The 12,870-nt window shown below is 47.7% G+C and overlaps 1 protein-coding gene across 3 annotated transcripts in view; it reads left to right on the plus strand.

The window, feature by feature from the left end:
- Nucleotides 1-12,870, plus strand: part of exoc5 (exocyst complex component 5) — a 95,237-nt gene that overhangs the window by 16,801 nt on the left and 65,566 nt on the right. The window lies entirely within an intron of this gene.

Consider the following 12,870-nt stretch of genomic DNA (forward strand, 5'->3'; position numbering starts at 1 on the left):
AGGTGGATTGGCCATGCTAAATTGCCCCTTAATTGGAAAAAAAAAAGAATTGTATACTCTAAATTTATAGAAAAAAAAGATGCATTCTTGGTGGGCAATTATTAAAAATTATTATTTCTGTATGGTTGATCCCTAGCTTGTTTGACAACTGTCAGGGTACCTCACCTAATGATTGCTAATTAATAGTCTATGTATAAATTATTTACAATTTTAAAATGATTGGTTCAGAAGAAACATATGAACATACATATTTGGAGCAGGAGGAGGTTACTCAGCCCTATGAGCCTGCTCTGCCATTCAATAAGATTATGGCTGATCTGATTTTAACCTCAACCTACATTTCTGCTACCCTGATAAGCTATCACCCCACCCCCATGCTTATCAAGAATCTATCAAGCTCTGCTTTAAAAATATTCAAAGACTCGGCTAAAAAATATTCAAAGACTCTGCTTCCATCTCCTTTTGAGAAAGAGAATTACAAACCTCTGAGAGAAAATATATTCTCATCTCTGTCGTGAATGAGTGATGCCTTATTTTTAGTCAGTGACCCTTGCCTAATTCTGGATTCTGCACAAGAGAAAATGTCCTCTCCACGTCCACCCTGTCAAGATCCCTCAGGATCTTAAAAAGTTTCAATCAATTTGCAACATAGAACATAGAAAAATACAGCACAGAACAGGCCATTCGGCCCACGATGTGCCGAACCTTTGTCCTAGATTAATCATTGATTATCATTGAATTTACAGTGCAGAAGGAGGCCATTCGGGCCATTGAGTCTGCACCGGCTCTTGGAAAGAGCACCCCACCCAAAGTCAACACCTCCATCCTATCCCCATAACCCAGTAACCCCACCCAACACTAAGGGCAATTTTGGACACTAAGGGCAATTTATCATAGTCAATCCACCTAACCTGCACATCTTTGGACTGTGGGAGGAAACCGGAGCACCCGGAGGAAACCCACGCAGACACGGGGAGGATGTGCAGACTCCGCACAGACAGTGACCCAAGCCGGAATCGAACCTGGGACCTTGGAGCTGGGAAGCAATTGTGCTATCCACAAGGCTACCGTGCTGCCCTTAAGAACAAATAAATCTACACTATATCATTTTACCGTAATCCATGTACCTATCCAATAGCTGCTTGAAGGTCCCTAATGTTTCCGACTCATCTACTTCCACAGGCAGTGCATTCCATGCCCCCACTACTCTCTGGGTAAAGAACCTACCTCTGACATCCCTCCTATATCTTCCACCTTTCACCTTAAATTTATGTCCCCTTGTAATGGTTTGTTCCACCCGGGGAAAAAGTCTCTGACTGTCTACTCTATCTATTCCCCTGATCATCTTATAAACCTCTATCAAGTCGCCCTTCATCCTTCTCCATTCTAATGAGAAAAGGCCTAGCACCCTCAACCTTTCCTCGCAAGACCTACTCTCCATTCCAGGCAACATCCTGGTAAATCTCCTTTGCACCTTTTCCAAAGCTTCCACATCCTTACTAAAACGAGGCGACCAGAACAGTACACAGTACTCCAAATGTGACTTTACCAAAGTTTTGTACAGCTGCGTCATCACCTCGCTGCTCTTAAATTCAATCCCTCTGTTAATGAACGCTAGCACACCATAGGCCTTCTTCACAGCTCTATCCACTTGAGTGGCAACTTTCAAAGATGTATGAACATAGACCCCAAGATCTCTCTGCTCCTCCACATTGCCAAGAACTCTACCGTTAACCCTGTATTCCGCATTCATATTTGTCCTTCCAAAATGGACAACCTCACACTTTTCAGGGTTAAACTCCATCTGCCACTTCTCAGCCCAGCTCTGCATCCTATCTATGTCTCTTTGTAGCCGACAACAGCCCTCCTCACTATCCACAACTCCACCAATCTTCGTATCGTCTGCAAATTTACTGACCCACCCTTCAACTCCCTCATCCAAGTCATTAATGAAAATCACAAACAGCAGAGGACCCAGATCTGATCCCTGCGGTACGTCAGTGGTAACTGGGATCCAGGCTGAATATTTGCCATCCACCACCACTCTCTGACTTCTATCGGTTAGCCAGTTCGTTATCCAACTGGCCAAATTTCCCACTATCCCATGCCTCCTTACTTTCTGCAGAAGCTTTCCATGGGGAACCTTATCAAATGACTTACTAAAATCCATGTACACTACATCCACTGCTTTACCTTCATCCACATGCTTGGTCACCTCCTCAAAGAATTTAATAAGACTTGTAAGGCAAGACCTACCCTTCACAAATCCGTGCTGACTATCCCTAATCAAGCAGTGTCTTTCCAGATGCTCAGAAATCCTATCCTTCAGTACCCTTTCCATGGCTTTGCCTACCACCGAAGTAAGACTAACTGGTCTGTAATTCCCAGGATTATCCCTATCCCTTTTTTGAACAGGGGCATGGTATTCGCCATCTCCAATCCCCTGGTACCACCCCTGTTGACAGTGAGGACGAAAAGATCATTGCCAACGGCTCTGCAATTTCATCTCTTGCTTCCCATAGAATCCTTGGATATATCCCGTCAGGCCCGGGGGACTTGTCTATCCTCAAGTTTTTCAAAATGCCCAACACATCTTCCTTCCTAACAAGTATTTCCTCGAGCTTACCAGTCTGTTTCACACTGTCCTCTCCAACAATATGGCCCCTCTCAATTGTAAATACTGAAGAAAAGTACTCATTCATGCTCTTCTAAACTCCAGCTAAAACAAAACCCTTCCCTTTTGGGTGTTAGTACGTACGATCAGTCCTCCACGTGCCAGTCTCTTATTCTGAGACTGTGCCATCAGGTTCTAGACTCAATAGCCAGGGGAACATCTGCTCTACATCTATCCTGTCACATCCTGCAAGTGTCTTGTCAGTTTCAATGCGGTTTCCTGCCATTCTTCAAAACTCTGGAGAATACTGGCCCAGTTTCCATGATCTCTCCTTGTAGGGCGATCCTTCTATCCCAGAAATTGGTAAGATGAATCTTCCTTGCACTCCCTCTGTGGAATGTATATCCTTCTTTGGATAAAGAGATCAAAACTGTACACAATACTCCAGGTACGATCTCGCCAATGCTCTGTATTGCAGCAAGACATCTTTACTCCTGTACTCACATCCTCTTGAAATGAAGGCCACAATACCATTTACCTTCGTAATTGCTTGTTGCACCTACATGTAAGCTCCGTAATTCATGAACAAGAATTCTCAAGCCTGTTTGGACATCCAGCACCTCTCACTATTGTTATAGCAGATGTAAATTACTGAACAAAACAAACCAAATCCCAGAGGGAAATTTGGCCTATGGATCATAACCTTTTTTTGTATTCAGAAAGCGAGAAGAAACCGTACTGATTTCAGCAGCAAAACACTTTTGGGATTTTAAAAATTAAATGTAAACAATTTACTAAATAGAAAAGAAAACATAAGCACACCAGATTGCAGATACACAGTTAAACATTTCCCAAAAGGCTCCCTACTTGGTCAGACCCACCAGTAAATACCTTCCAGGCAACACTCTTAAATATCCGGTACTATTGCCAAGGCAAATTGCTGTACCAGAGGACTTCTCAAATTATCTTCCACTCTTTGGAAATTCAAAACTTCAGAAACCAGACTGCTTTCTGTAGACCAAGACTTTATAGCTTGATTGGATAGCTGATTCAAACTTCACACCTCCCAGCGCAGAGCTGTTTTCAGGAGGTCGTCCCCACATGGCCAACCCAAGTTCAACTCAACATCTCTCCTTAAATATCCTTTTCCTCTTTCATCTTTGATTCCATTGTTCTTAACACTTCTTTGAACTTAACTTTTCAAAAACACACAAATCTTTCATGTCTTTCATATTGCTGCCACTTTAGGATGAAATAAAATTTAGTAACCTTCCCTTGCTTACTTATGAAATAGTTGCAAGCTGTAAAAGCCTTTTACTCCCCATTGAAATTAAACCGCTTAAAAGAAACAAATTCCTCGCTATCTCTCAGTGCAAACTTCTGAACTTTACTTATTTATAAAACTACTTGACCACAGCTCCATTACAAATGCATGCATTTATTACCTCTACTCCTTTTCATATCTCAATTCTTCAGCAGGCTTCAATAAGCTTTGCTCAGCTGAATTAAATAATTTATACACCCACTGCTTTCTTTACAGAATAACACAATATTCCCCCCAAATATTTCATCCCCACACCATTTAATGAGTGCTCTGCCTTTCTGCTTTTTCGACCAAAGTGGATAACTTCACATTTATGCACAACATATTTCATCTGCCATTTTTTCTTCAGCCTGTCCAAGTCTGATTGAAGTCTCCTTGCATCCTCCTTACATTCTCACCTGTGGCCCCAGCACTGATCCTTTCTTACATATGAAAGAAGCATTTACAGTCCACCATTATGTTTCACCTCAGCTTGCATTTATATTCTTTTCTCCTGTTCTTTATCAATTTCTTCATCCTCCTTTGCTGGATTCTAAATTTCTCCCAATCCTTGGACTTACCACTTTATCTGGCAGCCTTAAGCCATTTCCTTTGATCTAGTGCAGTCTTTAACTTCTGTTAGTGATGGTTCATTCGCCTTTCCTGTTGTGTTTTTGTGCCTTAGAGGAATGTATATTTGTTGGAGACTATTTAAATATTAGCCGTTGCTGTCTACTGTAAAACATTTTTGTAATTTCCCAATCCACCGTAGCCAAATTGTCCTTCATCCATTCATAATTTCCTTTTTTCAAATTAAGACCCATGTTTCAGAACTGTATCACATCCTGTATCACTTTCAAACTTCATGTAAAATTATACCATATTATGGTCACTATTTTCTAAAAGGTTCTTTAATAGCAAGGTTATTAGTTAGTCCTTTCTCATTACTTAATGCCAAATCTAAAATAACTTGATCCCTAGTTGGTTCTTCAACATACTGCTCCAAAACCCCATCTCGTATATGCTCCAGGAATTAATCCTCCACATTAGATTTACTCAGTCTATATGTAAACTGAAGTCATCCTTTATTCCTTTATTTTGCGCATGTCGCTATAATTTCATGGTTAATATTGTGCCCAACGTTACTACTACAGTTTCTTTTTAAAAAATTTTTTTTTAAATTCTCCTCCATTTTCACATTTTCTCCCACATTTACATCCATCAACAATAAACAATAATCAGCAAGATATGTCAGCCCCCATAATAATAACAACAATCCCATCTACCCACCAACCCCCAAACCTCAACCCGCATGTTTACATAAACAAATGACAAAAATAAATCAGGGATTACCCGTAGTCACCCTTAATCTTACACAGCTCCCACCCCCCACCCCAGGTCTCCAGCTCCTCCCGTCCACTGCCTCTTGTAAAACTCCTCCCCCTACCCTCGGTTCCTTTCCCCCCCCCCCCCCAACTTTCCACCTCGGCTAGACCACTCGGACCCTGTTCTGCCAGGCTCCAATGGCCTCAGCCCCTCCTCCCCACCTCACTCCCGTTCCCTGGCCGGCACACACCGGCCAGCGTGGAGGCCCCCGCCCGGGTCCCTTTCCCACTTGCCCGGCCCCAGGAAAGCCCAAAGATCCCCTTTTAGCACACAAACCCCGCCTATCCACCTACACCCCAAAGAACTCTCATTTCGAGTGAAAGTCCCGTCCCTTCCCTTGTCCAAATATATACCACCTTGGCTCCTTTAATCTCTACCCCCGCGCTCAGTGATACAAAAAAGAAGAAAATACAGTCGAGGTTACATCGGCACATGGCCATTCCTCAATTTGTCAGTTCTGCCACAGTCCTTCTGCTTTCGCAAACTCCTCCGCTGCTTCCGCCGTTCCAAAATAAAAGTCCCTGAGCTTGTAAATCACCCTCAGCTTCGCTGGATATACAATGCCGCACCGCACCTTGCTAATGTACAGTGCCCTCTTCACCTGGTTGAAGGCAGCCCGCCTCCTTGCCAGCTCCACCGTAAAGTCCTGGTATACATGTATACCAGCTCCAGCCCACTGCACCACCCGCTTCTGCTTGGCCCAGCTCAGGACCTTCTCCTTCACCCTGTACCTACGGAAGCACAGAGTCACTGCCCTTGGCGGCTCACTCGCCTTTGGTACAGGCCTCCACGACAGATGAGCCCGATCCAGTTCATATCGGGAGGGGCCCTCCCCCTCCCCCAGTAGTTTTGCCAGCATCGCTGCAAAATACTCAGTCGGCTTCGGTCCTTCAACTCCTTCGGGCAGCCCCACAATCCTCAAGTTCTGTTGCCTGGATCTATTTTCCAAGTCTTCCATTTTTCCTCGCAGATCCTTGTTAGTATCCATCACCTTCCGCATCTCTTTCCCCATCGAGGCAAGTTGATCACCGTGCTGCAATAACGTCTCCTTCACTTCCTTCAGCGCCTCCCCTTGCTCTCGCACCTCCGCCACTGCGCTCGCCACTTCCGTCCTCATCGGGGAAACCGCCTCCTCCACCAGCACACTCAAGACCTCCCTCATCTCCTTCCTCACCGTCTCCATGCATTTCGCAATCTGCGCCAACTACTTTTCAAATTCCGCAGCCATCACCTTGGTTATTTCTTCAGCCGTAAGCAGTGTGGCCTTCCCTGGTGCTCCAGCCTCCATTTTTCCTGGTGACCCTGCGGTGACCTTTCCACTCCCCGACGGACCTCCAGCTGGTTTTTTTTCGGCCGTTTTTTTGCTCACCCTCTACATTTTTCTTTGGGGTTTTTTTCCCCCCTGTGTCTTCTCAGTGCCTCCTCCGTGCCTTCTCCCTTCTTCTGCCGCCTCCGCGGACTCTGGGACCGGGCTTAAAGTCCCGAAATTGCCGTTCCCGAGCGGGGGCTCTCCATTGTGCGGCCGCCTCCCGCCCGCCGTCACCGGAAGTACTACTACAGTTTCAAGGCCTACAAACAACGCCCACCAATGCTTCTTGCCCCTTGCTGTTTCTTGGCTCATTCCAAGCTATTTCTATGTCTTGATCCTTTGATCGAAGATCCTCTCTCTAATGTGCTGATCTTGTCCCTTATTAACAGAATTACCCCACCTCATTTCCTTGTTTGTTTACGCTCCCTCAATTACGAATTACTTGAATATTCAGTTCCAATCTTGGTCACCGTATAACCACAACTCTGTAATGGCCATTAAATCATACCCATTTACCTCATTTTCTGCCTTCAAACCATCTACTTTATTGCAAATGATGTGTGCAAATGCTGTGTGCATTCGGATATAGTGCCCTTAACTTTGTCTTTTTAAAAAATATATATTTTTTATTCAAATTTTTCGGTCAAACAAAGACAGTACAAAATTTTCCCTTTTGCAACTTTAAAACAATATAAATAATGATGATGACCGTTTTTTTTAAAGAATAAATAATATATTAACTAGACGGCAACTGCCAGCAACAAAAATAAAAACTAGCCAATATCCAAAATAATAAAGTCACAAAAACCAATATAAATAACTCGTATACAAACACCTGTACAAAACCCCTGAGGGCCCGGATGGCCCTCCCCTCCCCCCCCGGGTTGCTGCTGCTGCTACCTTTCCCATTTCCCTTATCGTTCTGCGAGATAGTTGAGGAACGGTTGCCACCGCCTGGTGAACCCTTGAGCCGAACCTCTTAGTGCGTATTTTATCCGCTCCCATTTTATAAACCCCGCCATGTCGTTTATCCAGGCCTCCACGCCTGGGGGGGTTTAGCTTCTTTCCACATAAGTAATATCCTTCGCCGGGCTACTAGGGACGCAAAGGCTAAAACATCAGCCTCTCTCGCCTCCTGCACTCCCGGCTCGTCCGCAACCCCAAATATCGCCAACCCCCAGCCTGGCTCGACCCGGACCCCCACCACCCTTGAAAGCACATTCGCCACCCCCACCCAGAACCCATGCAGTACCGGGCATGACCAAAACATGTGGGTGTGGTTCGCTGGGCTTCCCGCGCATCTCCCGCACCTATCCTCCACTCCAAAAAATCTACTTAACCTTGCTCCAGTCATGTGCGCCCTATGTAGAACCTTGAATTGGATCAGGCTGAGCCTGGCGCATGAGGATGAAGAGTTTACCCTATTTAAGGCATCTGCCCACAGCCCCTCCTCAATCTCTTCCCCTAGCTCCTCTTCCCATTTTCCCTTCAGCTCCTCCACCATCGTCTCGCCCTCGTCTCTCATTTTTCTGTATATATCTGACACCCTACCATCCCCCACCCATGCCCCCGAAATCACTCTGTCCTGAATCTCTTGCGCCGGGAGCCGTGGAAATTCCCTCACCTGTTGCCTCGCAAAAGCCCTCAGTTGCATATATTGAAATGCATTCCCTGGTGGCAACCCATATTTTTCTGTCAGTGCTCCCAGACTCGCAAACGTCCCGCCTAGGAACAAATCCTGCAATTTCACAATCCCTGCTCTCTGCCAAGCTTTAAATCCCCCATCTATCTTCCCCGGGACGAACCTGTGGTTGTTCCTTATCGGGGACCTCACCGAGGCACCCGTCACTCCCTTATGTCGTCTCCACTGCCCCCAAATTTTCAGCGTTGCCACCACCACTGGACTTGTGGTGTATTTCTTCGGGGAGAACGGTAAAGGCGCCGTCGCTAATGCTTTTAGGCTGGTTCCCCTACAGGACGCCATCTCTAGTCTTTTCCACGCCGCTCCCTTCCCTTCCCCCATCCACTTGCATACCATTGATATGTTGGCGGCCCAATAATAGTCACTTAAACTCGGCAGTGCCAGTCCCCCCCTATCCCTACTACGCTGCAGGAACCCCCTCTTCACTCTTGGGGTCTTCCCAGCCCACACAAAACTCCTAATGCTCTTATCCACTTTCTTGAAAAAGGCCTTTGTAATCATCACAGGGAGGCACTGGAACACAAAAAGAAACCGCGGAAGGACCACCATTTTAACCGCCTGCACCCTACCCGCCAGTGACAGGGGCACCATGTCCCATCTCCTAAAGTCCTCTTCCATCTGCTCCACCAATCTTACTAAATTAAACTTATGCAAGGTTCCCCAGTTCCTGGCCATCTGGATCCCTAGGTACCGAAAATCCCTTGTTACTCTCCTCAACGGCAAATCATCTATTCCCCTGCCTTGTTCCCCAGGGTGCATCACAAACAGCTCACTCTTCCCCATATTCAATTTATATCCAGAAAATTCCCCAAACTCCCTGAGTGTCTACATTATCTCGGGCATCCCCTCCACTGGGTCCGCGACATACAACAACAAATCATCCGCGTATAGTGACACCCGGTGCTCTTCTCCTCCCCTAAGTACTCCCCTCCACTTCCTAGAGCCCCTCAGCGCTATGGCCAGTGGCTCAATTGCCAACGCAAACAGTAACGGGGACAGAGGACATCCCTGTCTTGTCCCTCTGTATAGACGGAAGTGGTCAGATCTCTGCCTATTTGTAGTCACACTTGCCACCGGGGCCCCGTATAGAAGCTGAACCCATCCAATAAACCCCTCTCCAAATCCAAATCTCCTCAACACTTCCCACAGGTAATCCCACTCCACTCTATCAAATGCTTTCTCTGCATCCATCGCCACCACTATCTCCGCCTCCCCCTCCGGCGGGGGCATCATCATCACACCCAGCAGCCTCCGTATGTTAGTGTTCAATTGTCTCCCCTTAACAAACCCCGTTTGATCCTCGTGAACCACCCCCGGGACACACTCCTCCATCCTCGTCGCCATCACCTTGGCCAAAAGCTTGGCATCTACATTCAGGAGGGAAATAGGCCTGTAAGACCCGCACTGCAGCGGGTCTTTGTCCCTTTTCAAGAGCAGCGATATGTCGGGGGCAACGTCCCCCTTTCCCTGGCCTCATTAAAGGTTCTCGTCAGAAGCGGGGCCAGCAGGTCCACGTATTTCCTATAAAATTCCGCCGGGAACCCATCCGGTCCCGGGGCCTTCCCTGCCTGCATGCTCCCAATCCCTTTTACCACCTCCTCCACCTCAATCTGTGCTCCCAGCCCTGTCCCCTCCTGCTCCTCAACCTTCGGGAATTCCAACTGGTCTAGGAAGTGCATCATTCCCTCCTTCCCTTCCAGGGGCTGAGCCTTATACAGCCTCTCATAAAATGCCTTAAACACCCCGTTCACCCTCTCCGCTCCCCGTTCCATCTCACCCTCCTCGTCCCTAACCCCTCCAATCTCCCTCGCCGCCCCCCTCTTCCTCAGTTGCTGGGCCAGTAACCGGCTCGCCGTCTCTCCGTACTCATACTGCACTCCCTGTGCCTTCCTCCATTGTGCCTCCGCCTTACCTGTTTTTTAACCAGCTCCTCACCCGGTTCCCACGCACCCACTTGTCCCCCCAACGGTGTCCTCCCGTCCCGACCATCCCATCCCGTAGCAGCTCCCCCTTCCCCTTAACAGCAGCAACCCAGTTACCGCCCCCCCCACCCCGCTAGATCGCCCTTAGCGTGATTGCTCCCCCCATGTTGCTTCCAGAAGTCAGCAAAATCTGGCTGACCTCGGCTTCCCCCGTTTATCCTCAGCCTCCAATTGTGTAAGGCCCCTTCCTTCCTGCGCCCCCTTTTCCCGCCACAATTACCATAGCGCGGGAGCAAAGCCCGCGCTTCCCACTCGGCCCCGCCCCTAATGCGCAGCTCCCTCTCTCCTTCCCCCACGGCGCCCACAGTTCACCATACCACCCCCCCCCCCCCACCCCCCATCGAGGGGAAAGAGATAATTTTCCCCTCTCTTCCGATTCCCAGTCCCATGTGATCACACCACTACTTTATTACAAAAGTTCTTTCTCTCTCCAGTCTAGTCCAGCTTCTCCTCTTCAATGAATGTCCACGCCTCTTCTGCCGTCTCGAAGTAGTGGTGTTTCCCTTGATGTGTAACCCACAGTCTCGCCGGCTGCAGCATACCAAATTTAACTTTCTTTCTATGGAGCCTTGGCCCGATTGAAACTCTCCCTCCGCACTCCAATCCTGGTACACGCGGATCACCGCGTTCTCCCACCTGCAGCTCCGTGTCTTTTTCGCCCATCTCAGGACCATCTCCCTGTCTTTATAGCGGTGAAACCTCACCACTATAGCTCGAGGTATTTCTGCCGCCTTCGGTCTTCTCGCAAGGACTCTATATGCTCCCTCCACTTCCAAGGGGCCCGTCGGGGCCTCCGGTCCCATTAAGGAATGAAGCATCGTGCTCACATATGCCCCGACGTCTGCTCCCTCTGCACCTTCGGGAAGACCCAAAACTCTTAGGTTCTCCCTCCTCGAGCTATTTTCCAGGGCTTCCAGCCTCTCCATACACCTCTTATGCAGTGCCTCGTGTGTCTCTGTCTTCACCACCAGGCCCTGTATTTCGTCCTAATTTTCGGCAGCCTTTGCCTTCACGCCACGAAGCTTCAATTCTTGGGTCTTCTGCGCCTCCTTTAGCCCCTCAATCGCCTGCAGCATCGGGGCCAGCACCTCCTTCTTTAGCTCCTCAACACATCTCCGAAGGAACTCTTGATGTTCCGGGCCCCATACCAAACGGCCTCCCTCCGCCGCCATCTTGCTTCGTGCTTCCCTTCCTTGCCGCTGCTCCAGAGGATCCTCTGCAATCCGGCCACTATTATCTCCTTCCTCCATGTACATCCGGGGGGATTCCCTTCTGTTTCACCGCACAATGGGTTTATCCGTCAAAAATTGCCGTTGGGGCTCCCAATAAGAGCCCAAAAGTCCGTTCAAATGGGAGGTGCCGAAACGTGCGACCTAGCTGGTCATTGCCGCACCCGGAAGTCCTAACTTTGTCTTTTTAACGTTATTCTGCATTCTGATCCTATTTGATGCTTGCCTTCGCTTCAGCTTGTCTTTTAATTTTGCGTACTACTTTTCCACTTCCTGTTACTAGTTTTGCTTCCCTCCAATCTGAACTTCCTCTCTCGTTCCCATATTCCTGCCAATCTAGTTTAAACCCTCCCCAAAAGCAGTAGCCTATGTCCCTGCGGGATGTTGGTCCTGGGCCTGCTATGGTGCAACCCATCCATCTTATGCTGGTTCTATCTACCCCAGAACTGGTCCCAAGCCTCAAATCTGGTGTCCTCATCCTACACCAATTCTCCAGCCACAAGCTCAATCCTGTGCCCACTAGCATATGGGATTAATCCTGAGATTACTACTCTTAAGGTCCTGCTTGTTCATTTATTTCCTAACATTCTAAAATCTGCTTTTAGGATGTCATCCCTCTTCCTCCCTGTTTCATTGGTACCTATGTGAACGATGACCTTAATGATGGAGGAGCCCAGCACATTTGTGCAAAAGATAACGCTGAAGTGTTCACAGCACTCTATAGCCAGAAGTGTGAGTGGATGAGCCATCTCTGCCTCCTCTGTAGATCCCCAGCATCACAGCTGTCAGTCTTCAGCCAATTCGATTCAATCCACTCATAGCAAGAAACGGCTGAAAGCATTGGATACTGCAAAAGCTATGGGCCCTCAAACTGTTTCTCTCTCCACAGATGTTGCCTGACCTGAGAATTTCTCTTTACATTGGACTGAAATTGCACCTTGACTGTCCAAGTCAGATAAACTACTCCCAGTTCATACTCCAGGCCTAGGTTTGAATCTCGTGTAATATTCTCTCAGATTCTAGTTCCCTGCTGTTGTCACAATGGGCGGCACGGTAGCATAGTGGTTAGCACTGTTGCTTCACAGCACCAAGGTGCCGGTTCAATTCCCGCTTGGGTCACTGACTGTGGAGTCTGCCCGTTCTCCCCGTGTCTGCGTGGGTTTCCTCCGGGTGCTCTGGTTTCCTCCCACGAGTCCCGAAAGATATGCTTGTTAGGTGAATTGGACTTTCTGAATTATCCCTCTTGTGTACCCAAACAGGCGCCGGAGTATGGCGACTTAGGGGATTTTCAAGTAACTTCATTGCAGTGTTGATATAAGCTCACTTGTGACAATAATAAAGATTA

Source organism: Scyliorhinus torazame, chromosome 2 (assembly GCF_047496885.1).
Source record: "Scyliorhinus torazame isolate Kashiwa2021f chromosome 2, sScyTor2.1, whole genome shotgun sequence".
Classification (NCBI taxonomy): Eukaryota; Metazoa; Chordata; class Chondrichthyes; order Carcharhiniformes; family Scyliorhinidae; genus Scyliorhinus; species Scyliorhinus torazame.